The 24,979-nt window shown below is 49.1% G+C and overlaps 12 non-coding genes across 12 annotated transcripts; 2 read left to right on the top strand and 10 right to left on the bottom strand.

The window, feature by feature from the left end:
* Positions 1-1,237: 1,237 nt before the first annotated feature.
* Positions 1,238-1,310, top strand: Trnam-cau (transfer RNA methionine (anticodon CAU)). Its single transcript has one exon. It is a non-coding gene; the product is annotated as a tRNA-Met (tRNA).
* Positions 1,311-1,487: 177 nt separating this feature from the next.
* On the top strand, positions 1,488-1,560 carry Trnat-cgu (transfer RNA threonine (anticodon CGU)). The gene has a single exon. It is a non-coding gene; the product is annotated as a tRNA-Thr (tRNA).
* A 5,900-nt stretch (positions 1,561-7,460) lies between these two features.
* Positions 7,461-7,533, bottom strand: Trnam-cau (transfer RNA methionine (anticodon CAU)). Its single transcript has one exon. It is a non-coding gene; the product is annotated as a tRNA-Met (tRNA).
* A 675-nt stretch (positions 7,534-8,208) lies between these two features.
* Trnam-cau (transfer RNA methionine (anticodon CAU)) lies at positions 8,209-8,281 on the bottom strand. Its single transcript has one exon. It is a non-coding gene; the product is annotated as a tRNA-Met (tRNA).
* A 176-nt stretch (positions 8,282-8,457) lies between these two features.
* On the bottom strand, positions 8,458-8,530 carry Trnam-cau (transfer RNA methionine (anticodon CAU)). Its single transcript has one exon. It is a non-coding gene; the product is annotated as a tRNA-Met (tRNA).
* A 5,143-nt stretch (positions 8,531-13,673) lies between these two features.
* Trnam-cau (transfer RNA methionine (anticodon CAU)) lies at positions 13,674-13,747 on the bottom strand. The gene has a single exon. It is a non-coding gene; the product is annotated as a tRNA-Met (tRNA).
* Positions 13,748-13,923: 176 nt separating this feature from the next.
* On the bottom strand, positions 13,924-13,996 carry Trnam-cau (transfer RNA methionine (anticodon CAU)). The gene has a single exon. It is a non-coding gene; the product is annotated as a tRNA-Met (tRNA).
* A 177-nt stretch (positions 13,997-14,173) lies between these two features.
* On the bottom strand, positions 14,174-14,246 carry Trnam-cau (transfer RNA methionine (anticodon CAU)). The gene has a single exon. It is a non-coding gene; the product is annotated as a tRNA-Met (tRNA).
* A 177-nt stretch (positions 14,247-14,423) lies between these two features.
* Positions 14,424-14,496, bottom strand: Trnam-cau (transfer RNA methionine (anticodon CAU)). Its single transcript has one exon. It is a non-coding gene; the product is annotated as a tRNA-Met (tRNA).
* A 177-nt stretch (positions 14,497-14,673) lies between these two features.
* Positions 14,674-14,746, bottom strand: Trnam-cau (transfer RNA methionine (anticodon CAU)). The gene has a single exon. It is a non-coding gene; the product is annotated as a tRNA-Met (tRNA).
* Positions 14,747-24,487: 9,741 nt separating this feature from the next.
* Trnam-cau (transfer RNA methionine (anticodon CAU)) lies at positions 24,488-24,560 on the bottom strand. The gene has a single exon. It is a non-coding gene; the product is annotated as a tRNA-Met (tRNA).
* A 177-nt stretch (positions 24,561-24,737) lies between these two features.
* Positions 24,738-24,810, bottom strand: Trnam-cau (transfer RNA methionine (anticodon CAU)). Its single transcript has one exon. It is a non-coding gene; the product is annotated as a tRNA-Met (tRNA).
* Between the last annotated feature and the right edge of the window lie 169 nt (positions 24,811-24,979).

The following is a 24,979-nucleotide window of genomic DNA, read 5'->3' as shown; positions in this document are numbered from 1 at the left end:
TTTTCAATGAAGCATATGAACTGAAAATGCTTCCACCATCCTTTGGCCAGTCCCATACAGTACTAATTCCGAAAACAGAAGAGACCGAAAAGCTCAGGCAACTTTCCTCTTACAGACCCATAGCGCTGACTAACTGCGACTACAAAATATTGATGAAGGTACTGGCACGTCGGGTTCAGTCAGTTATCAAGGATATAGTCGGCCCGCACCAGACGTGCGGCATCCGCGGAAGAACGATTTTGACCAACATTCATAAGATAAAGTGCGTGCTTTTTCTTTCGCGATACGACTGACCCTTTTCTGCGCACCGTTATCCAAATGAGACTATCACGAGCCCTTCCCGAGTTTGTTGTTGGTACCGAAACAATGACAGGTCCAGTTCGTGGTTTCTTCCGGGAAATAGTTGATAGTCTTTCTTTTCTGCGTGCTCGTTTTTCAAATGCATATTTGTGGACTGAAAAACGGAAAAAGTTATATCGAGATTTGTGTGATAGTGTTTTGCTTGTACCCATGTACAGAGCCGTGTACAGTGGAGGCCCAGGCCTAGACGTTCTGAAAAGGGTGAGAAAGATGCCAGTGCAACCAGGCACCAAATCGTTCTTCTTTAAATTGCATACCGGTACTTTACACGTTAAAACATTTCTGGAAAAACATAAGTTCTATTTGCCATGGGGAACCAACTGCCTTATTTGTAGAAAACCGGAAAACATAGATCATGTCTTCATCCACTGTTGGGACGGGGTCTATTTCTGGGACGTGTTGCAAAGAACCTTAAAAAAGGAGTTACCGATAGATCCCCAGGGAATCAGGTTTTTGCCTGTAAATGACGACGAAGGTTTCCCGTACGACCTGATCATGCTCACGGGCCTCCACTGTCTATGGCGCTCGAGAATGGCGGGGTACCACTGTGATCCTGATGCCCGACCGGCGCGTGTATACTTCCGTGAATGTATGCAGAGGTACATAGAAGTACAGAAATCACAACAACCTGTTCCTGAGTGGCTGTCCAGGGTTGAAACCCTGACAGAGCTCAAGGAATTTTAATAGACAACGTCATGCCGCAGTAGCGGACCGCAACAAATGTATATATTGCTGTTTTTGTATAGTTTTCATTGCAATTTGTGTTGTTCTATGTCGAGGACTGGCAATAAATAAAAAAAAGCGACATTTCACTTTCTCAACGCCGTCTCAACTAGCAGAAATGAAAGTGGGCGTGTCTCCTCGGTGTGTATTGTCCGCCTCGGTAGCGCAGTAGGCAGCGCGTCAGTCTCATAATCTGAAGGTCGTGAGTTCGATCCTCACCCGGGGCAAAGGCGGAGATGTATTTTTTGCTGCCTTTAGCAATAGTGCTACTCATTTTTCAGGCACTAGAAAAGAAGTGGGTTGCAATCTTGTGCAGTATCATTGTTTCGCGACATTTCACTTTCTCAACGCCGTCTCAACTAGCAGAAATGAAAGTGGGCGTGTCTCCTCGGTGTGTATTGTCCGCCTCGGTAGCGCAGTAGGCAGCGCGTGAGTCTCGTAATCTGAAGGTCGTGAGTTCGATCCTCACCTGGGGCAAAGGCGGAGATGTATTTTTTGCTGCCTTTAGCAATAGTGCTACTCATTTTTCAGGCACTAGAAAACAAGCGGGTTGCAATCTTGTGCAGTATCATTATTTCGCGACATTTCACTTTCTCAACGCCGTCTCAACTAGCAGAAATGAAAGTGGGCGTGTCTCCTCGTGTGTATTGTCCGCATCGGTAGCGCAGTAGGCAGCGCGTCTGTCTCATAATCTGAAGGTCGTGAGTTTGATCCTCACCTGGGGCAAAGGCGGAGATGTATTTTTGCTGCCTTTAGCAATAGTGCTACTCATTTTTCAGGCACTAGAAAAGAAGTGTGTTGCAATCTTGTGCAGTATCATTATTTCGCGACATTTCACTTTCTCAACGCCGTCTCAACTAGCAGAAATGAAAGTGGGCGTGTCTCCTCGGTGTGTATTGTCCGCCTCGGTAGCGCAGGGATTCGGCTTTCTGCCGCGCTAGCGAGCGGACGTGTCGAACATGAGCTCCATAGGAGCGGCGTCAGCGGCCCAGCAGGGCCGCGGTAACAGGAATTTTGGTTCAGAAGACCCGGACTATCAAGTTTTGCTGCCTCAACTGCCTACAGGTCGGATTGTTTTAAATACATTGTTTTTACATGCCGATGTACGTGCCAGGCCGTATCGGGTGGAGCATTTCCGCGACGCACTGGCTAGCTTAGGCCTACTGCCGGATGTTATCGCCCTAGGGGCGTATCAAATGAGCCACGTTTGGGCAGTGACTTTCAAGAGCGATGAAGGTGTGAAAAGGCTTGCAAGCGCCAAGGAAGTAAAAGTGAATGAACATCGGTGCATCGTGGTTGATCCAGCCAACCAGGCCGTGCGGCTGAAGCTGCATTTTATGTTGCACAACGTGACGGACGAGGACATACGCACGGCACTTTCACCGTTCGGGAAGGTCACGGACGTCTTCCGGGAGAAATGGCGTGTCCACGGAGTGCAAGATAAAGCATCGTCAACGCGTTCGGTGTCGTTGATTTTGAAGACGGGTATGACCGTGGAAGACCTGCCTCATCAACTTCGTGTCGCTGGTGAGCAGGCCTTAGTTGTTGTACCAGGCAGAGCACCACTGTGCCTGAAATGCCGAAACACCGGTCATGTTCGACGTGACTGTCTCGTCCCGAGATGTGCAGTTTGCCGTCGCTGCGGCCATGACGAGACGGAGTGTGTTAAGACCTACGCGTCCGTAACGGGACCGGCGCTTCGGGAGGACGTGGCCGATCTGTTAATTGATGAAGCTGACTTGGACGAGTCTTTCCGCGCGCAATCGCTGCCGGCCAACACAATTGCCAGGCCCACTGAGCAGGCTTCCATAACCTCGAAGGTGGCAACTGTGGTTACTGATCAGAAAACTGCAGTGCAGACAAGTGACGAAAAAGGCAAAGAAGAAACGGCCATAGAACTCGCCACTCCCGGGGCGAGTACAGCAGAGCATGGGCCACCAACTGCAATGATGGACGTCGCAGACCCGAGTGCCAACTGTGCGGCTACGAAGAGAGCAAGGGACGTAACGAGCACCCAGGAGGAGGACTTGGACAACGAGACCCAAGACGAACCGCCGCAGAAAACCCAGGCGAGTCGTCGGGCGTCCATTCGCCCGAAACCGAACATCCCGCCGGACAGACGGACGGCGGCAGAACCGCCTACCTAAGACCTGGCGCCTACTGGGGCGCCCGGACTAGCGACGTCAAGAGATGGGTGCCACTTCAGAATTAGCCTACGCGTACACCGTAAAGGTACGCGTGTGGTTAGAGCGGCTTTTCGTTGAGCATTTGTTTTTGGAAAGTTTTTTACAAAGTGTTGAGATGGTTTGTTTTCCAGCGGCACCTTGCGATCGGCTTGCTTATACAGACTAATGGCGGTGAAATTAGAGACAGCATTCAGAGTGGCCACTTTAAATGTTCGTGGCCTCGGAGCGCGAAGGAGACAGTATCAACTCAGTCGCTTGTGTATGGAGAAGGAACTCGATGTTGTCGCTTTACAAGAAACTAAGGTCGAAACTCAAGAGCAGACCGATCGCATGGTGACGCCTTTCACGGCGCATTACAATGTGTGCGTATGCCATGCTAATGGTACATCAGGCGGGTGCGCGCTGCTTATACGGAAGAGTGCTGGCATTATTGAAGAACGTGTAACTGTATGTCAAACTGGCCGCATGCTCATTGTCGATTTTTCTTTTTCTGGAGCGTCGTGGCGGCTCATATGCGTTAATGCGCCGAACATTGTGAATGACCGACTGTTGTATTTTGAGTATATAGAGCAGTATCTAAAGTGTGACCGCTACATCACATTTCTTGGTGATTTTAATTGTGTGTGTTCTGCGGAAGATCGAATCAGAGGGGAACATGTTCGTGACAAAAGTGCTCTCTTTTTGAGGTCACTAATTGACGACCACAACTTAGAAGATGTGGGTCAAATTTTCACTGACGGTACGATTCCGCAGTACACGCACATTCAAGGAAACAGCCGATCAAGGCTGGACCGAGTGTATGTTTCACTAGATTTGATCCCCCTTTGTAACAGTTATAATGTCACACCACTATCGTTCACGGATCATAGTTTAGTCAGCTTCGTGATGGGGGCAAAAGTTAAAAGAACACGAGGATCGCCACTGCATCGTACATGGCGTCACAACACTCTAGCACGCACTTTATCTTATGAATGTTGGTCAAAATCGTTCTTCCGCGGATGCCGCACGTCTGGTGCGGGCCGACTATATCCTTGATAACTGACTGAACCCGACGTGCCAGTACCTTCATCAATATTTTGTAGTCGCAGTTAGTCAGCGCTATGGGTCTGTAAGAGGAAAGTTGCCTGAGCTTTTCGGTCTCTTCTGTTTTCGGAATTAGTACTGTATGGTACTGGCCAAAGGATGGTGGAAGCATTTTCAGTTCATATGCTTCATTGAAAACTGCGGTTAGACTAGGAGCTAGGTGGTCCTTGAAAGTTTTGTACCAAACTGCACAAAGACCGTCTGGTCCTGGTGACTTGCCAGGGTTCAGGTCTTCGATAGCTTTCATCACTTCGTTTTCTGTTATTGGTTGTTCTAACGTATCTTTTACTTCGCTCGACGATTGCGGTATTCGCTCCAAAATAGGCGTTTGAATCCTTGCATATTGACGGGCCTGAATGCGAAAAGCTTTTGAAAATGTTCAAAGAAAGCACACCCTATGTTATGGTTATTGGTTACTTCAACCCCGTCGCGTTCGATGGCCTCAATATGCTTGCGTCTGGAGTGCTTTTTTTCTAATCCCAGCGCTCTTTTCGTAGGCATTTCGCCGCATGCCAGCCTTTCTGCTCTCGCGCGCACCAGTGCACCCCGGTAGCGCTCTTCGTCAAACGCCTCAAGTTTCTTCTTAACGGCACGCATATCTTCTTTATAAGCGCCCGGTTGCGTGCATTCGAGCTTCGCAAATTTATCCAGCATTGATTTTAAAGCGTTTTCTCTTGCCTTCTTTTCATATTGCAGTACGCTACCCCTTTCGATTGCCTTCATTTTAATAGTTTGCTTCAGCAACTCCCATTCCTCGCCTAACTTGATGGAACTGTCATTTCCAAAAGTGTTCAGAGCAGCCACTACCTTTTCGTTAAAAGTGTCATCCCGTAGCAGCTCCGCATTCATTTTCCACAGTTCCCACACAAATTTGCTTCCTTCTTTCTTGTGGCCAACCCTGCATTTTACCAGGCAGTGGTCAGAAAAGGATACTGCAGTCACTGCATAATACTGGAATTTTTCGACTAAGTCATCTGACAAATAAATACGGTCCAATCGCGCGTGACTTCTGCCCTGCAAATGAGTATACCTCACGTCTCGGTCCCCCCGAAAACACTCAGCGATGTCCTCCAATTCGTATTCGCGTAGAATCTGTGCCAGGGTATCACTGCTCTTGTCATGAACTGTGCGTCGCGTAGACCTATCCTGGGCACTCAATACGCAATTGAAGTCACCAACTAAGGCCATCATTTTGTGCACCGAGAGGTGATGCTGTAGGTTAAGAAAGAAATTTGCCCTTTCTTCCACTGTATTAGGTGCATAAACACACAACACGCGCCAGTGTACATCGCAATAGCTGAAGTCACAAACGATAAGACGGCCAGAGGTGCATGAAAAGTAACCTTCCATAACAAGCCCTGGGAGCTTCTTCACGAACAATACACATCCAGCCGACGTCCCTACGGCGTGGCTCACTACCGTATAGTACGTATAGGTGAACCTTTGCACCATGCTCCCGGTCTGCTTCTCGCCGTCTACCGTGGTTTCTTGCACGGCTGAAACGTCGAGGTCCTGGTCCACTAGTATTCGGTACACCTGACTGTTTCCTTTTGGCGGCCAGACCTCGAACGTTTAGCGTGCCGAGGCTAAGCGACGGGTTGGAAGCCATTACTAATACAAGAAGGGGGGGGGGAGAAGGCCCGGAGCATGGTGCTCACCTTAACGTCTAGCAGTCCGCTAGACGCCTCCGTGGCCATCCGGTGGCCGTCGGTCGACTTCGTCTGGGGTCGGCTTCGCGGCTGGCCTACGGTCGGCCTCCAGGTTCGGCTTAGGCTTGATGGTCGAACGCCTTCCGGACAACGTCTTAGCGGGCGGAGCCTCAGAGTCACCGCCGGCCTTTCCGTCGACTCTTGACCGATGCCGAGACGCCTTCGATGCGGGCGTTGGTGGGGGTCGTGCTATCTTCTGCTGCCAGAGTAGCGTCAGTATCCTGCTGGGGGCTCTCGTTCTCTGCCGGGGTCTCCGTCACGCTCCCGAGAGTTGCTGCTGGCTCCGTGGGGGTAGGGACATCATGCCATCCTCCTTTCGTCGGGGTGGTCGTCTCGCTCGTTTCTGCCGCCGCGTTGCCGCTTCCGGCTCCCTTGGCCACGTCCTCCGCCTCGATGACGTCCATCATGTGCTCTGATGTCAAAGGCTCGCTCTCTGCCGAACCCGCGGCTACTGCGTAAGAGCGTACACAGTCCGCGTCGGCGTGGCCGAAAAGCCTGCACCTGGAGCAACGGGGAACCTTACATTCTCGTCGTACGTGGCCAGAACCCCGACAGCGCAGACACTGCATAGGGCGACCTGGGGCGACCACAAGCGCGAGTTCGCCGGCGACGCGTATCTGATGGGGCAAGTCGTCGACCTTCATCCCAGACTTCAGCTGCAGTAGCACTGCTCGGGTCGTTTAGCCCTTGTCAGAGACGCCATCCACTCGCCAGCGCTCGCAGGTCACTTCGGTCACTTGGCCAGAGGAGGCCAACGCCGTCTTCACGTCCTCGTCTTCAACACCGTGCAGAAGCCAGTGGAGACGCAGCTTCACCTGTTGTTCCTTCGGGTCGATCACCAGGCAGCGACGCCCCTTGACCTGCAGCTCCTTCAGCGCCGCCAGCTATTTGGAAGCTTCGGCTGTGTTCATCGTCACCGCCCACACATGGTTGATTTGGTACGCTCCAAGGGCGACGACGCCCGAGAGCATACCAACAGCTTGAAGCGCGTCCCGAAAATCTTCTACACGGAACGGGCGAACACGAGCGTCGCCGTGCAAAAAAACCGTATTTAATACGATGCGTCCTGTTGGTAGTCGTGGCAAAATAATCTGGTAGCCCTTATCATCCTCAGTCAAAAGCCTGTTGCCGCGGCTGACTGCCGCATTAGCCGCTCCAGTGGAGCCCATGATACCGCGATCCGTTAAGCTCGGAAGCCGGAAGCAGAATGCGCTACCGAGGCGGACAATACACACCGAGGAGACACGCCCACTTTCATTTCTGCTAGTTGAGACGGCGTTGAGAAAGTGAAATGTCGCGAAATAATGATACTGCACAAGATTGCAGCCCGCTTGTTTTCTAGTGCCGGAAAAATGAGTAGCACGATTGCTAAAGGCAGCAAAAAATACATCTCCGCCTTTGCCCCGGGTGAGGATCGAACTCACGACCTTCAGATTATGAGACTGACGCGCTGCCTACTGCGCTACCGAGGCGGACAATACTACCTCAGGAGACACGCCCACTTTCATTTCTGCTAGTTGAGACGGCGTTGAGAAAGTGAAATGTCGCGAAATAATGATACTGCACAAGATTGCAACACACTTCTTTTCTAGTGCCTGAAAAATGAGTAGCACTATTGCTAAAGGCAGCAAAAAATACATCTCCGCCTTTGCCCCAGGTGAGGATCAAACTCACGACCTTCAGATTATGAGACAGACGCGCTGCCTACTGCGCTACCGATGCGGACAATACACACGAGGAGACACGCCCACTTTCATTTCTGCTAGTTGAGACGGCGTTGAGAAAGTGAAATGTCGCGAAATAATGATACTGCACAAGATTGCAACCCGCTTGTTTTCTAGTGCCTGAAAAATGAGTAGCACTATTGCTAAAGGCAGCAAAAAATACATCTCCGCCTTTGCCCCAGGTGAGGATCAAACTCACGACCTTCAGATTATGAGACAGACGCGCTGCCTACTGCGCTACCGATGCGGACAATACACACGAGGAGACACGCCCACTTTCATTTCTGCTAGTTGAGACGGCGTTGAGAAAGTGAAATGTCGCGAAATAATGGTACTGCACAAGATTGCAACCCGCTTGTTTTCTAGTGCCTGAAAAATGAGTAGCACTATTGCTAAAGGCAGCAAAAAATACATCTCCGCCTTTGCCCCAGGTGAGGATCGAACTCACGACCTTCAGATTATGAGACAGACGCGCTGCCTACTGCGCTACCCAGGCGGAATAAACACACGAGGAGACACGCCCACTTTCATTTCTGCTAGTTAAGACGGCGTTGAGAAAGTGAAATGTCGCGAAATAATGATACTGCACAAGATTGCAACACACTTCTTTTCTAGTGCCTGAAAAATGAGTAGCACTATTGCTAAAGGCAGCAAAAAATACATCTCCGCCTTTGCCCCAGGTGAGGATCGAACTCACGACCTTCAGATTATGAGACTGACGCGCTGCCTACTGCGCTACCGAGGCTTTTTTTTTCTTTATTGCCGATTGTGACAAGCAAAACAACAGAATACAAATGATAAAAACATCAGCCTACTTTGGCTGACGTAGGAGGGATTAAAATCTTTTCATTACAGCCAAGTCATCGAGTACAGAAATCCATTCGGGCGGTTCAGCTTGCGCCCGATACACTTCCCTAAGGGCCACAACACTTTCAATAAAGTTTTCGCGCGTCGAACGGACGTTAACATCTGCATGTCGCACTTGCATTCGCGTCTTCCACAGACTGTGGAGGCCCAAAAGCATGATTAGGTCAAATGGTACTTCTGCTTCATTTGCGATGGGCAAGAACCTGATGCCATATGGGTCCAGGGGAAAATCTTTTTTGACGGTTCGCTGGAGGACATCCTAATGAAAAATTGGGTCCCAGCAGTCAAGGAACACATGTTCTACTGTCTCAGGCTTTTTGCATAACAGGCAGTTAATCGTCCATGGGACGAAAATCCCCTTTTCATGCAGCCACGTCTTCACAGGAAGTGTGTTAGAGTGAAAAAAGGATTTCACGGATGGGTTAACCGGCATTCTCTTAACTCGCTTCAGAACATCTTACCCTGGGCCTCCACGGTGAGGTAAACGATAAATAGGAATCGGCAACATTGTGTCCACAAGATTCTTATACAGATTTCGTCTCGAAACATTGCTCAAATACTCCATGGAAAAACGCACATGCAATAGCCGGAAAGAAAGTACAACCTCTCGCATATACCCACTGATAGCCCCATACATACTCTCACACGATGACACAAGGATTTCTGGGAGATGTCTCTGCAGCCTTACTTGGATAGCAGTCCTCAGAAAAGTATCCCTTTGATCTCGGAGGAATATAAAACGCGACACAACTTGACGCAGAAATAAGTGCACAAGGCCAAGCCCTCCCTCCTTAACAGAAACAAACAAGTTGGTACGACTGGTTCTCTCCCAGTTAGACGCCCAAATAAAAACTGCAAAAACACGGTGTATCTTTTGAATACTGGCCCGCGTTGCACACAAAACATTCATAATGTACCATATTTTGGATACAAGGAAAAGGTTGCAGACGGAGGCGCGCGAAAACATTGATAACGGCCTACCCTGCCATGCATCTGCTTTCTCCCTCGCCCTTGACACTTGCTCATTCCAACATTCACTTGGATCCCGATAATACTGAAGGGGGACACCGAGATACTGCGTTGTCAGACAAGACCATCGCAGTCGCGCGAAAAGATCGGGCATCGTTTCCCAGTCACCATGCCAAAAACCAGAGCTCTTATCCCAGTTTATCAGGCAGCCCGTTTGCTTGCAAAATTCATCAACCACGCTGATCACTTCAGTAATACTGTCTCTGTTTGAACAGAATACTGCAATGTCATCCGCATAAGCGAGGATTTTGACATGTGCTGACTGTAAACGAAAGCCTGAGATGCGTTCACTCTTGATTACAGCCAAACAGAGTGGTTCTAGGTATGCCGCAAACAGAAGGGGCGACAATGGGCATCCCTGCCTTACTGATGCACGCACTACCAGCTTGTCGGAGAAGTCCCCATTTACAATGATGCGCGTAGTGCAGTTTGCATACGCCATTCTGACGCCTTCTATGATCACCCGTCCTACGTTAGCGTGCTCTAGTATGCAAAAAATAACATCATGTGAGACGCGATCAAAGGCTTTTGCCAGATCTAGTTGCATCATTGCAATTCGATCCCCCAGCGCATCACAGCATTCCAATACTGTACGTGAGACATGTACATTTGTGGCAATGCTACGTCGCTTGATTCCGCAAGTCTGATGCGGTCCAACCAATTTCGTTATCACGCCCTGTAATCTCTTCGCTAGGACCTTCATGTATATTTTGTAATCAACGTTGGTGAGGCTGATCGGGCGATAGGACCCCACCAACAAACGCTTCTCTGGGTCATCTGATTTTGGGATCAACACTATGTGCGACGTGGTGAATGACAGTGGTACTTGCTTTCGTTCATACGCCTCAGTCAAGACTCGTAATAGTAACTGAGCGACTATGGGCTTAAATGTTCTGTAAAACTCGGCACCAAGCCCATCAGGTCCTGGAGCTTTACCATTCTGTAGGTCTTCTATTGCAGCTTCAATTTCGTTTTCCGATATGGGCATCTCAAGACGCTCCTTTACATCGTCCTCAAGTCTTGGCAGGAGAGACAAAAAATCAGAACAGAAAGCATCACCCATCTCTCTCGCATGGCCAAGAAGGTCGCTGAAGTACACTTTAAATACCTGCTGGATTACATTAGCATCGTTTGAAATTTCATCACCGTTTCTTATCTGCCTGATTTGTTTCTGGCAAGCGTATCGTTTTTCATCTGTTAAAGCTCGCTTCGTTGGTGTTTCACCGGCCCACAGTTTCTGTGCTCTTGCGCGTATAACTGCTGATTTGTACCTATCACTGTCTAATCTTTCAAGCTGGCTTTTCACATCCCTTATATTTTTCGCATATTTTCCAGGCTCGGTACTCTCCATGCTTATTAAGAACTGCAGTTGCTCGCGCGCTGCTTTTTCCTCTTGCTTTTCTTTGTGTCAGTTGAAGCAGCTCTTTTCTATGGCTTTACTTTTTAGCCACTCCTTGAAGTCTTCCCACTGAACCGCAAAGATACTGGACCGCTCCTCGAGCAGCTTCTGCATTTCATCTTCAATGTCCTTTACAAATCCCTCGTCCCCAAGAGTTTAGCGTTTAATTTCCAGAGATTCCAGTTGAAGCGCGTACTCCTTTCTTTCGCACCAAAACTTGCGATCACCAGGCAATGATCGCTAAAAGCCACAGGTTCAACTTTGTAATCTGTGCAAAGGGGTACAAGCTCAACGGATGCGTAAATCCTATCCAGTCTGGCATGGCTATCTCGTTGAAAGTGCGTGTATTGCGGTCTGTTCCCGTAGGTGAATGTGCTGCCAATATCCTCTAAGCCATTGTCATGAACCAGACCGTTTAACAATTGTGCGCTCCTATCACGCACAGGCGTACACTTCACTCTATCGACTGCGGCACACACACAGTTGAAATCGCCCACAAGCAAAAGCAGTTTGTCACAAACGATGTAGGACTCTAGACGGTTAAAAAAAACGCGGCGTTCGGAGTCTACATTTGGTGAATACACGCATATAATGCGCCAACATAACTTCGAAAACAAAAAGTCTGCTACGAGAAGGCGACCACTCGGACAAGAAAAAATTGACTCCACGATGATTCCTAAACTATTGCGGAGAAACAGGACGCACCCACCCGATGTGCCAACAGAATGGCAAACGCAGACATTGAAGTGTGCACGAAATGTGGACACCATACGCTCAGCAGATTCCTCGCTGTCGATCTTCGTCTCTTGGACGGCTACAATGTCCAGATCGTTGTCAGCGAGAAGACGATTAACTTGACATTGACGCCTTCGAGCGCCAAGGCCCCTGACATTGAGAGTCGCTACGCGTAATGCTACGTCAAGTTTCGTCGCCATGCGCTAGGAAAAAAGGCCGGTGACATACATTGCACACCATACTTGATTCCACAGGGAGCACTGTACGGCGTCGCCATTCCTCGAGTCCGTGTGGAGGCGTCGGGAAAAACGGCAGGCATTCCTTTGCCGGCAGTTCCAAAGCAGTGCACACCGTCTAGTGGATACACTTGCCGCCACAACCGGGAAAGAAAACCACATGCACCCACTCACACACGCACAGGAATACACTGCAAGACTACGGAGGCGGTTTGTCCGCCTGCCGTGTCTCGGCCGCTAAGTTAATTGGGCCGCGGTTTTAGGGTAGAGCGCCGAATTCCTGGGGTTTTCGGTGGCGGCTCGTCACTGCCACCACCCGGCTCTTGCTTTTCACCGACTAACTCCTCGCGGGAGTGCTTCCCAGCTGTCAGAGCGGCAGCCTCCTGGCTGAAATCCATGGTCTCGGGGTTCCTAGGCTCCACGTTGTCGGGAGTTTTGTCCGCAGCTGTCGTCTTATCCTCTAGCGTGCCGTCGTATTCCGGCTGAACCTCACGTTGCACTTGCACGGCCGCCGCTACTGCATTGGACGTCGTCGCACTCTGCTTCGTCAGTGGCGTCAACGTAGGCCTATCCCGCGTCGCTGGTTGCCCAGTTTCACGGGCTGCATCCTCCGCATCCGCCTCGTCCATTAGCAGCTCAGACGAGTCTTCACTTGTACCGGGGCCAGCGATGCTCGCATAAGTGCGGGCACATTGGCCCTCTTCGTGGCCGAACCGTCGGCAGGCTCCGCAACGTGGGACCCGACAATCTTTACGGATGTGGCCCGTATTACGACAGCGAAGGCATAACGGAGGCCTACCTGGAACGACGTCGAGCGCCAACTCACCGCTAACGTTCAGCTGGTGCGGCAAGTCGTCGAGCTTCACGCCAGCTTTCAGCTTAAGTGTGACGAGCCTCGTTGTGGAGCCCTTCTCTGACATGCCCCGCACACGCCAACGCTCCCGGGAAACTTCGGTGACTTTCCCGTATGACGCAAAGGCGGCTCGTACGTCTTCGTCCGGCACGTTGTGTAGCAGCCAGTGAAGCTTGAGTCGCACGTCCTGGTTCGCGGGATCAATCACCAGGCAGCGGTTTCCTTTCACAAGTACCTCACCGACGCTGACAATCTTCGTTACCGCTTCAGAATCCTTAATAGTAACGGCCCAGACGTGGCTCATCCGATACGCCCCCAGGGCGATAACATCGGCGAGCAGTTCATGCTGAGCTAACGTGTCCCGGAAATCCTCGACCCGATACGGGCGGGCCCTGATATCGGCGTGCAAAAAAACAGTATTTACAACGAAACGCCCTGTAGGCAGTCCTGGCAAAACAACCGGGTATGAACTTTCCTCTTCGGTAGCCCTGTTACCGCGGCCAGGCATGGCCGCTGAAGCCGCTCCGTAGGAGCCCGTCATCACACGTCCGTTCACTGCGGTGGCCGGAAGTAGAAATACTGCGCTACCGAGGCGGACAATACACACGAGGAGACACGCCCACTTTCATTTCTGCTAGTTGAGACGGCGTTGAGAAAGTGAAATGTCGCGAAATAATGATACTGCACAAGATTGCAACACACTTCTTTTCTAGTGCCTGAAAAATGAGTAGCACTATTGCTAAAGGCAGCAAAAATACATCTCCGCCTTTGCCCCGGGTGAGGATCGAACTCACGACCTTCAGATTATGAGACAGACGCGCTTGCCTACTGCGCTACCGAGGCGGACAATACACACGAGGAGACACGCCCACTTTCATTTCTGCTAGTTGAGACGGCGTTGAGAAAGTGAAATGTCGCGAAATCATGATACTGCACAAGATTGCAACACACTTCTTTTCTAGTGCCTGAAAAATGAGTAGCACTATTGCTAAAGGCAGCAAAAAATACATCTCCGCCTTTGCCCCAGGTGAGGATCGAACTCACGACCTTCAGATTATGAGACTGACGCGCTGCCTACTGCGCTACCGAGGCGGACAATACACACCGAGGAGACACGCCCACTTTCATTTCTGCTAGTTGAGACGACGTTGAGAAAGTGAAATGTCGCGAAATAATGATACTGCACAAGATTGCAACCCGCTTGTTTTCTAGTGCCGGAAAAATGAGTAGCACTATTGCTAAAGGCAGCAAAAAATACATCTCCGCCTTTGCCCCGGGTGAGGATCGAACTCACGACCTTCAGATTATGAGACTGACGCGCTGCCTACTGCGCTACCGAGGCGGACAATACACACCGAGGAGACACGCCCACTTACATTTCTGCTAGTTGAGACGGCGTTGAGAAAGTGAAATGTCGCGAAATAATGATACTGCACAAGATTGCAACCCGCTTGTTTTCTAGTGCCGGAAAAATGAGTAGCACTATTGCTAAAGGCAGCAAAAAATACATCTCCGCCTTTGCCCCTGGTGAGGATCGAACTCACGACCTTCAGATTATGAGACTGACGCGCTGCCTACTGCGCTACCGAGGCGGACAATACACACCGAGGAGACACGCCCACTTTCATTTCTGCTAGTTGAGACGGCGTTGAGAAAGTGAAACGTCGCGAAATAATGATACTGCACAAGATTGCAACCCGCTTGTTTTCTAGTGCCGGAAAAATGAGTAGCACTATTGCCAAAGGCAGCAAAAAATACATCTCCGCCTTTGCCCCGGGTGAGGATCGAACTCACGACCTTCAGATTATGAGACTGACGCGCTGCCTACTGCGCTACCGAGGCGGATTTTTTTTTTCTTTATTGCCTGTTTACATGATACAGAAGTGAACAACACAGAAGGTTTCAAAACTTTTTGAAAGCGATCAACTCATCAAACAGTCGCACCCAATCAGGTGGCTGTGGCTGTGCACGGTAAATCTCTCTCATATACACTACATGTTCAATAAAATTTTCCCTTACAGTGTGAGGGTTAACGTCGGCATGTCTTACTGCCATTCTAGTTTTCCATATACTATGGAGGCTCAGAACCATTATCATGTCATAAGGAATGTCTCCATCATTCTCAACAGGTAAAAATCGGATTCCATGTGGCGTAATCGGCAGTTCCTTTTTAATAGTTCGCTGAAGGATGTCCCAATGAAATATTGGATCCCAGCAATCGATAAATACATGTTCCATAGTTTCTGGTTTTTTGCATAATATGCAGTTGACTGTCCACGGTACGAAGATTCCTTTGTCTTGTAGGCACGTTTTTACCGGTAAAGTGTTTGTATGGAGCTTGAAGAAGAATGATTTTACATGGGGTTTTATCGGCATTCCTTTGACTCGTTTTAAAACGTCTTGTCCAGTACCTCCAGCGTATATGTTTCTAAAGAGAAACTGAAACTTCCACCCAAATGTAGCAATTCGCTACTATGGAAACCCCACCGGGTTCCTCGAAAGAAAACTTCGCAGTTGAAGAAAAATTCGTCCTGGTCCGGGACTCGAACCCGGGACCACCGCCTTTCCGGGGCAGCCGCTCTACCATCTGAGCTAACCAGGCGGCTAGCAGATGGCAGGGCGAAGTCGAATTTGTCGACAACTCGAAGCAAAGGCAAGTATATGATGTAATAGTTCAGCGGAAATCCGCTAGGTGGAGATAAGTAATTAAAGAGAAACTGAAACTTCCACCCAAATGTAGCAATTCGCTACTATGGAAACCCCACCGGGTTCCTCGAAAGAAAACTTCGCAGTTGAAGAAAAATTCGTCCTGGTCCGGGACTCGAACCCGGGACCACCGCCTTTCCGGGGCAGCCGCTCTACCATCTGAGCTAACCAGGCGGCTAGCAGATGGCAGGGCGAAGTCGAATTTGTCGACAACTCGAAGCAAAGGCAAGTATATGATGTAATAGTTCAGCGGAAATCCGCTAGGTGGAGATAAGTAATTAAAGAGAAACTGAAACTTCCACCCAAATGTAGCAATTCGCTACTATGGAAACCCCACCGGGTTCCTCGAAAGAAAACTTCGCAGTTGAAGAAAAATTCGTCCTGGTCCGGGACTCGAACCCGGGACCACCGCCTTTCCGGGGCAGCCGCTCTACCATCTGAGCTAACCAGGCGGCTAGCAGATGGCAGGGCGAAGTCGAATTTGTCGACAACTCGAAGCAAATGCAAGTATATGATGTAATAGTTCAGCGGAAATCCGCTAGGTGGAGATAAGTAATTAAAGAGAAACTGAAACTTCCACCCAAATGTAGCAATTCGCTACTATGGAAACCCCACCGGGTTCCTCGAAAGAAAACTTTCAGTTTCTCTTTAATTACTTATCTCCACCTAGCGGATTTCCGCTGAACTATTACATCATATACTTGCCTTTGCTTCGAGTTGTCGACAAATTCGACTTCGCCCTGCCATCTGCTAGCCGCCTGGTTAGCTCAGATGGTAGAGCGGCTGCCCCGGAAAGGCGGTGGTCCCGGGTTCGAGTCCCGGACCAGGACGAATTTTTCTTCAACTGCGAAGTTTTCTTTCGAGGAACCCGGTGGGGTTTCCATAGTAGCGAATTGCTACATTTGGGTGGAAGTTTCAGTTTCTCTTTAATTACTTATCTCCACCTAGCGGATTTCCGCTGAACTATTACATCATATACTTGCCTTTGCTTCGAGTTGTCGACAAATTCGACTTCGCCCTGCCATCTGCTAGCCGCCTGGTTAGCTCAGATGGTAGAGCGGCTGCCCCGGAAAGGCGGTGGTCCCGGGTTCGAGTCCCGGACCAGGACGAATTTTTCTTCAACTGCGAAGTTTTCTTTCGAGGAACCCGGTGGGGTTTCCATAGTAGCGAATTGCTACATTTGGGTGGAAGTTTCAGTTTCTCTTTAATTACTTATCTCCACCTAGCGGATTTCCGCTGAACTATTACATCATATACTTGCCTTTGCTTCGAGTTGTCGACAAATTCGACTTCGCCCTGCCATCTGCTAGCCGCCTGGTTAGCTCAGATGGTAGAGCGGCTGCCCCGGAAAGGCGGTGGTCCCGGGTTCGAGTCCCGGACCAGGACGAATTTTTCTTCAACTGCGAAGTTTTCTTTCGAGGAACCCGGTGGGGTTTCCATAGTAGCGAATTGCTACATTTGGGTGGAAGTTTCAGTTTCTCTTTAATTACTTATCTCCACCTAGCGGATTTCCGCTGAACTATTACATCATATACTTGCCTTTGCTTCGAGTTGTCGACAAATTCGACTTCGCCCTGCCATCTGCTAGCCGCCTGGTTAGCTCAGATGGTAGAGCGGCTGCCCCGGAAAGGCGGTGGTCCCGGGTTCGAGTCCCGGACCAGGACGAATTTTTCTTCAACTGCGAAGTTTTCTTTCGAGGAACCCGGTGGGGTTTCCATAGTAGCGAATTGCTACATTTGGGTGGAAGTTTCAGTTTCTCTTTAATTACTTATCTCCACCTAGCGGATTTCCGCTGAACTATTACATCATATACTTGCCTTTGCTTCGAGTTGTCGACAAATTCGACTTCGCCCTGCCATCTGCTAGCCGCCTGGTTAGCTCAGATGGTAGAGCGGCTGCCCCGGAAAGGCGGTGGTCCCGGGTTCGAGTCCCGGACCAGGACGAATTTTTCTTCAACTGCGAAGTTTTCTTTCGAGGAACCCGGTGGGGTTTCCATAGTAGCGAATTGCTACATTTGGGTGGAAGTTTCAGTTTCTCTTTAATTACTTATCTCCACCTAGCGGATTTCCGCTGAACTATTACATCATATACTTGCCTTTGCTTCGAGTTGTCGACAAATTCGACTTCGCCCTGCCATCTGCTAGCCGCCTGGTTAGCTCAGATGGTAGAGCGGCTGCCCCGGAAAGGCGGTGGTCCCGGGTTCGAGTCCCGGACCAGGACGAATTTTTCTTCAACTGCGAAGTTTTCTTTCGAGGAACCCGGTGGGGTTTCCATAGTAGCGAATTGCTACATTTGGGTGGAAGTTTCAGTTTCTCTTTAATTACTTATCTCCACCTAGCGGATTTCCGCTGAACTATTACATCATATACTTGCCTTTGCTTCGAGTTGTCGACAAATTCGACTTCGCCCTGCCATCTGCTAGCCGCCTGGTTAGCTCAGATGGTAGAGCGGCTGCCCCGGAAAGGCGGTGGTCCCGGGTTCGAGTCCCGGACCAGGACGAATTTTTCTTCAACTGCGAAGTTTTCTTTCGAGGAACCCGGTGGGGTTTCCATAGTAGCGAATTGCTACATTTGGGTGGAAGTTTCAGTTTCTCTTTAATTACTTATCTCCACCTAGCGGATTTCCGCTGAACTATTACATCATATACTTGCCTTTGCTTCGAGTTGTCGACAAATTCGACTTCGCCCTGCCATCTGCTAGCCGCCTGGTTAGCTCAGATGGTAGAGCGGCTGCCCCGGAAAGGCGGTGGTCCCGGGTTCGAGTCCCGGACCAGGACGAATTTTTCTTCAACTGCGAAGTTTTCTTTCGAGGAACCCGGTGGGGTTTCCATAGTAGCGAATTGCTACATTTGGGTGGAAGTTTCAGTTTCTCTTTAATTACTTATCTCCACCTAGCGGATTTCCGCTGAACTATTACATCATATACTTGCCTTTGCTTCGAGTTGTCGACAAATTCGACTTCGCCCTGCCATCTGCTAGCCGCCTGGTTAGCTCAGATGGTAGAGCGGCTGCCCCGGAAAGGCGGTGGTCCCGGGTTCGAGTCCCGGACCAGGACGAATTTTTCTTCAACTGCGAAGTTTTCTTTCGAGGAACCCGGTGGGGTTTCCATAGTAGCGAATTGCTACATTTGGGTGGAAGTTTCAGTTTCTCTTTAATTACTTATCTCCACCTAGCGGATTTCCGCTGAACTATTACATCATATACTTGCCTTTGCTTCGAGTTGTCGACAAATTCGACTTCGCCCTGCCATCTGCTAGCCGCCTGGTTAGCTCAGATGGTAGAGCGGCTGCCCCGGAAAGGCGGTGGTCCCGGGTTCGAGTCCCGGACCAGGACGAATTTTTCTTCAACTGCGAAGTTTTCTTTCGAGGAACCCGGTGGGGTTTCCATAGTAGCGAATTGCTACATTTGGGTGGAAGTTTCAGTTTCTCTTTAATTACTTATCTCCACCTAGCGGATTTCCGCTGAACTATTACATCATATACTTGCCTTTGCTTCGAGTTGTCGACAAATTCGACTTCGCCCTGCCATCTGCTAGCCGCCTGGTTAGCTCAGATGGTAGAGCGGCTGCCCCGGAAAGGCGGTGGTCCCGGGTTCGAGTCCCGGACCAGGACGAATTTTTCTTCAACTGCGAAGTTTTCTTTCGAGGAACCCGGTGGGGTTTCCATAGAAGCGAATTGCTACATTTGGGTGGAAGTTTCAGTTTCTCTTTAATTACTTATCTCCACCTAGCGGATTTCCGCTGAACTATTACATCGTATATGTTTCTGTACAAGGGAACAGGTGACATAACATCCAATAAATCTTTGTACAGGTTTTTCCTTTTGACTATACTCAAATATTCAAAAGAAAAACGCGCCTTAAGTATACGAAAAGCAACAACAACTTCGTGCCATTAACCTCTTACACCGCGTAACGCGGTCTTGTTTGTACAAACAATGAATTCTGGTAGTGCATTGTGCAGGCGAACTTGTATAACCGTGCGCAAAAATGGGTCACACTGATCCCTTAAAAATATAAAACGTGACACAATTTGTCTGATAAAGAGGTGCGACAGACCAAGTCCACCTTTCTTCACAGACAAAAACAGGTTAGTGCGACTAGTTCTCTCCCAACTCCCACCCCAAATAAACACTGCAAAAACTGTGAATTTTTTGTAGGTTAGCCCGGGACATGAACAATACTTGCATCACATACCATAACTTGGCTACTAAAAAAAGATTACAAGTAGTCGCACGTGCAAACATTGACAGATTCCGACCCTGCCATCCCAGTATCTTATCTTTCACCCGTTCTGTTTCTTCTTTCCAATATTGTTCGGGATCGTCATAACATTGTAGAGGGGCACCTAAGTACGTTGTTGGCATTGCTGTCCATTGTACGCCAGCGAATAATTCAGGTTTTTCGCTCCACTCGCCATGCCAAAACCCTATGGTCTTCTCCCAGTTAATCTTGCATCCGGCTTCCTTACAAAAGTTACCCGTCAGCCTAACCACCTCTTTGATGCTTTCCTGATCCTGACAAAAGACAGCAATGTCATCAGCGTATGCGAGTACCTTGACTTCTGTCGCTTCAAGCATAAAACCGCGAACTTTTTGGCTATTAATTAGGCTCAAGCAGAAAGGTTCCAAGTAAACATCAAAAAGTAACGATGAAATTGCACATCCTTGCCGAACACTGGAGAGAAGTTGGATTGGTTCACTTAACTTTTTGTTTATAATGATCCGCGTGCTGCACTATGAGTAGGCCATTTTAACTCCATTTAATATCACTCTGCCGACATTAACGTATTCTAATAATGAAAAGAGTACTTCATGGGATACATTGTCAAACGCTTTCTCCAAGTGCAGTTGCAGCACTGCAACCCGACAGGAGGGGGCATCGCAGCACTCAAGCACACACCGAGCTACATGCGTATTTGTGGAAATTGTTCGGCCCTTGATGCCACATGTTTGATGTGGTCCCACTAGCTGTGTTACGAAACTTCGAAGTCTTTTCGCTAGCACGTTTGTAAATATTATTGCGATAGCAATTATATGGACACTCAAAAGCAGATTTCTGCCGTCGGCGTCGCCGTCGCCGTCGCCGTGAGGTTCCGTATGACGTCAATGGAGATGAAATCGTCGCCGCGCGCCGCCGAACGCTGTATGTGCGAGTGAAAGGGCGCGAGGGACGCGCTCTTTCATGGGGAGTGAACGCACGGCGGAGAACAAACACGCGTTCTGCGCCGTCCTTCCTTAAGGGCTGCAGAAGTAGGCGTCTCTTTCCTCCTTTACAATCACCATATATGTAGAGCAAACGCGCCTTCTTCCGACGCGCGAGAGGCCGTGGGGGAGGGGGGGGAGAGGGAGGGAAGGGAGGCGACGTTTAGCTGCGGCACCAAGTGCCTATTTATATCAGAGGCTCCGGCAACAGTCACCAACGCCGCAGGCATTTTGAGCGAACGCGGGCAAAACGCCGACGGCGTCGACAACATTTCTGCGCGTTGCCGGTGCTGCTGCATGTCCAAGTTTATACAGCTAATAAAGCTAATATCATTACTCCGAATAGCTATCTACAAATTTGCTATCGCAATTGATGCTTCGCCTTTCAGGTGAAACTGCGACAACTTTTTTTTGTAGTCGCAGTTTGTAAGGCTTATTGGCCTGTATGATTTTACTGACAACAGTTTAACCGGGTCTTCGCACTTAGGGATTAGCACAATATGAGATGTTCGGAAAGATGGGGGCGTTCGCTGTGTTGCATACATTTCCTCGAAAACACTATGCAGTAATTGGCTAAGCTGATGTTTGAAAGCCTTGTAGAAGGCCGCTCCTAAGCCATCTGGCCCGGGAGCTTTTCCTGCACCTAGTCCATCGATGGCATCTTCAATCTCTCGTAATGTAATTGGAAATTCAAGGTTTGCTTTAATGTCTTCTTCTAAACGTGGCATGAGATTAAGGAAGTCTCGCTCAAATCCTTCTTCTAGTTTTTTTCTTGCTTCCAAGCAGTTCGCGATAATGAGCTAAGAATGCTCGTTCTATCATGGTAGGTTCCGAAGTTTCCTCGTTTTGATATATTATTACTTCTGTTTCTTTTTTTGTAGCGTATCTCTTTTCGTCACTTAACGCCCGTTTAGTGGGCGTTTCCCCATTCCACAATCGTTCCGCCCGCGCTCGTACCTTAGCTCCTTTATATCGTTCTTGGTCGATAAGTTCGAGCTTACTTTTTATTTCTTTTATCTGCTTTATGCAAGATCCAGCATTTTCACACTCTGTACACATGAAGAATTCTAGTTGGCTAATTAATTCTTTTTCTTCTTGTTTTTCCTTGCGACGCAATACAGTTGTCGTTTCTATCGCTTTCATTTTAACGTTTGTTTTGAGAATTTCCCAGCTTTCAATGCAGTCATTGGTCTGCGCTGTCGTTGAGGAACAAATAATTTCTTTTATATCATTCACAAAGCATTCATCATCAAGCAGTTTCGCATTAAATTTCCAAAGATCCCAGTTAAAATTCGTTTCTTTTCGTTTTTCCCCTATGTTAAACATTACTAGACTATGATCAGAAAATGATACGTGTTTAATTTCGTAACTCTGACACAGTGGCACAAGCTGTAATGCAACGTACGCTCGGTCTAATCGCGCATGACTTTCACCTTGATAGTGTGTATAAACGGAAGTTTTTCCCGTCGATAAAAGACTACCGACATCTTCCAAATCATAATCGTTTACAAGTACATTTAAAAACTGCGCGCTTGTATCTTTACGTTGCTGTTTTTTTTTGCGTGATCTTGTGGTCTGCACACACAATTAAAATCTCCCATCAAAATTACGTATCGCTCGCACTTAGGTATTCTTCTAGCTGTTCAAAAAACGCTCTACGTGCACATTCATCGTTTGGAGCATACACACACACTATGCACCACTTAAAGGCGGCAAAACAAAAACCAAGTATAACAAATCGGCCAGCTCCACATATAGTCACTTGTTCCTCTACAATACCAACGCTGTTACGAATAAAGAGAGCGCAGCCTCCCGAAGTTCCAACCGCATGGCACACGCACACATTATACTGCGCTCTAAATGGCTGCACCATGCGATCCGTCTGTTCCTGGCCTTCCACCTTTGTTTCTTGCACTGCCACTATATCTAAATTATTTTCTTGGAAAAGCCGGCTTACTTGGTATTGGCGTCTTCTGCTTGCCAAACCAAGAACGTTTAAAGTGCCTAGACGAAGGGGCTTCGTAAGGTTAAGTGCCATGGTTAAACCGAAAACAGGTGGACCGCATGGAAATTACCTCGATATTTAGCGCTGGTATTCGGTTGAATCGTTGCTTCGCTGGGCAATGTCGCGTCCAGCAAGCAGTTCGCGGGTCTACAGCACTGTGGTTGAGCTGCTAGGTGCCTTGAAACCATGGTGGGTGCTTGGAAATCGTAACTGGGCGAGTTGCTGGGTTATGCGTTGTCCCTCGTTACGAGGGCATAGTTCCCTCCATTTTGCGGTCAGGAGGGACGGTGGGCTTCGGTTTGAAGCTCGGTCGTCTGCTCGTTTGAGGTCCGGCCTTCATGACTGTTTTGGTGGGCGGTTCGTCACCGCTGCTTTCACTTGGCTTGACCACTTCGTTGCCTGCTTCGTCGCGCGGTCTCTTGCCAGAAGCCCCAGATTCAACTTCCATGACTTGCGCGTCCGCTTGCGCTTCCACAGCCAACACTGCTTCCACTACCTTGCCTTCGTCCTTCTCCTGCGTTTCCCGGGTCAAAGAGACTTCGCTTGTCTGGGGTGTGGTGTTGTCAGGAAAAACACCCTTCCACGCGTCGGTAGGGACGGCCTCGTTTGCTTCCTTCGAGTCTGTCTGATTTCGCATGTCACTAGCGGCTTCCTCGGCGTCGGCATCATCCATTATGAGCTCAGTCTCCACGTCTTTCTTTGCTTTTCCGGTGATGCTTGCGTACGTGGTCACGCATTCCGCGTCGGTGTGACCGAAGCGCCTACACTGCGAACAGCGAGGCACTCGACAGTCACGTCGGATGTGACCGGTGGTGTTGCAACGGAGGCATAATGGTGCTCGGTTTGGCACAACAACCAGAGCGAGTTCATTTCCTACTCGCAACTGGTGAGGTAGGTCATCGATAGTGACGCCGGATTTGAGTTTCATGGAGACTTGGCGGGTTGTAGATGCTCTGTCCGTAATGCCGCGCACACGCCATTTTTCCTTCGTGACTTCTGTAACCTTTCCATACGGTGCCAAGGCCGTACGCACTTCGTCATCGCTGACGCCATAAAGAAGCCAGTGCAACTTCAGTCGTAATCCTTGGTCGTTTGGGTTAACCACAAGGCATCGGCGATTCTTGACTTGTATGTCTCCGTTAGACAAGATTTTCTTTGCGGCTTCAGCGTTCTTGAATGTCACGGCCCAAACGTGGTTCATCTGGTACGCCCCCAAAGCGATAACGTCGGGGAGCGCACCAAGCTGTTCCATGGCATCACGAAAGTCTTCTACGCGGTATGGCCGCATCCGCAAATCCGCATGAAGAAAGATGGTATTCATCACAACCTGACCTGAGGGAAGTTGAGGCAGAATAACTTGGTAGTCCTGGTCGACTGAAGCAAAAGACCTGTTACCGCGGCTTGAATGGGCCGCTGAATCCGCTCCTTCGGAGCCCATGTTACCCACGACCGTACACAACGGTGACCGGAAGTGGAAAAAAAGTGCTACCGAGGCGGACAATACACACCGAGGAGACACGCCCACTTTCATTTCTGCTAGTTGAGACGGCGTTGAGAAAGTGAAATGTCGCGAAATAATGATACTGCACAAGATTGCAACCCACTTCTTTTCTAGTGCCCGAAAAATGAGTGGCACTATTGCTAAAGGCAGCAAAAAATACATCTCCGCCTTTGCCCCGGGTGAGGATCGAACTCACGACCTTCAGATTATGAGACTGACGCGCTGCCTACTGCGCTACCGAGGCGGACAATACACACCGAGGAGACACGCCCACTTTAATTTCTGCTAGTTGAGACGGCGTTGAGAAAGCGAAATGTCGCGAAATAATGATACTGCACAAGATTGCAACCCACTTCTTTTCTAGTGCCTGAAAAATGAGTAGCACTATTGCTAAAGGCAGCAAAAAATACATCTCCGCCTTTGCCCCGGGTGAGGATCGAACTCACGACCTTCAGATTATGAGACTGACGCGCTGCCTACTGCGCTACCGAGGCTTTTTTTTTTCTTTATTGCCAGTTACAAGAAATACAGGACTGAAATACATAAAAATAGTCAAATGCTAAAAGGATTCTCCTGTCTTGGAGAAAGTAATTCTAAATAAATTTCATATTCAAAAGCAATTCTACACAAGGCAGCCAGTGTGGCACAGGTATTCGTGCTTTC

Source organism: Dermacentor silvarum, chromosome 3 (assembly GCF_013339745.2).
Source record: "Dermacentor silvarum isolate Dsil-2018 chromosome 3, BIME_Dsil_1.4, whole genome shotgun sequence".
NCBI lineage: Eukaryota > Metazoa > Arthropoda > Arachnida > Ixodida > Ixodidae > Dermacentor > Dermacentor silvarum.
Note: the sequence above shows the minus strand (reverse complement) of the source record. Positions and strands in the feature narration are given on the sequence as shown.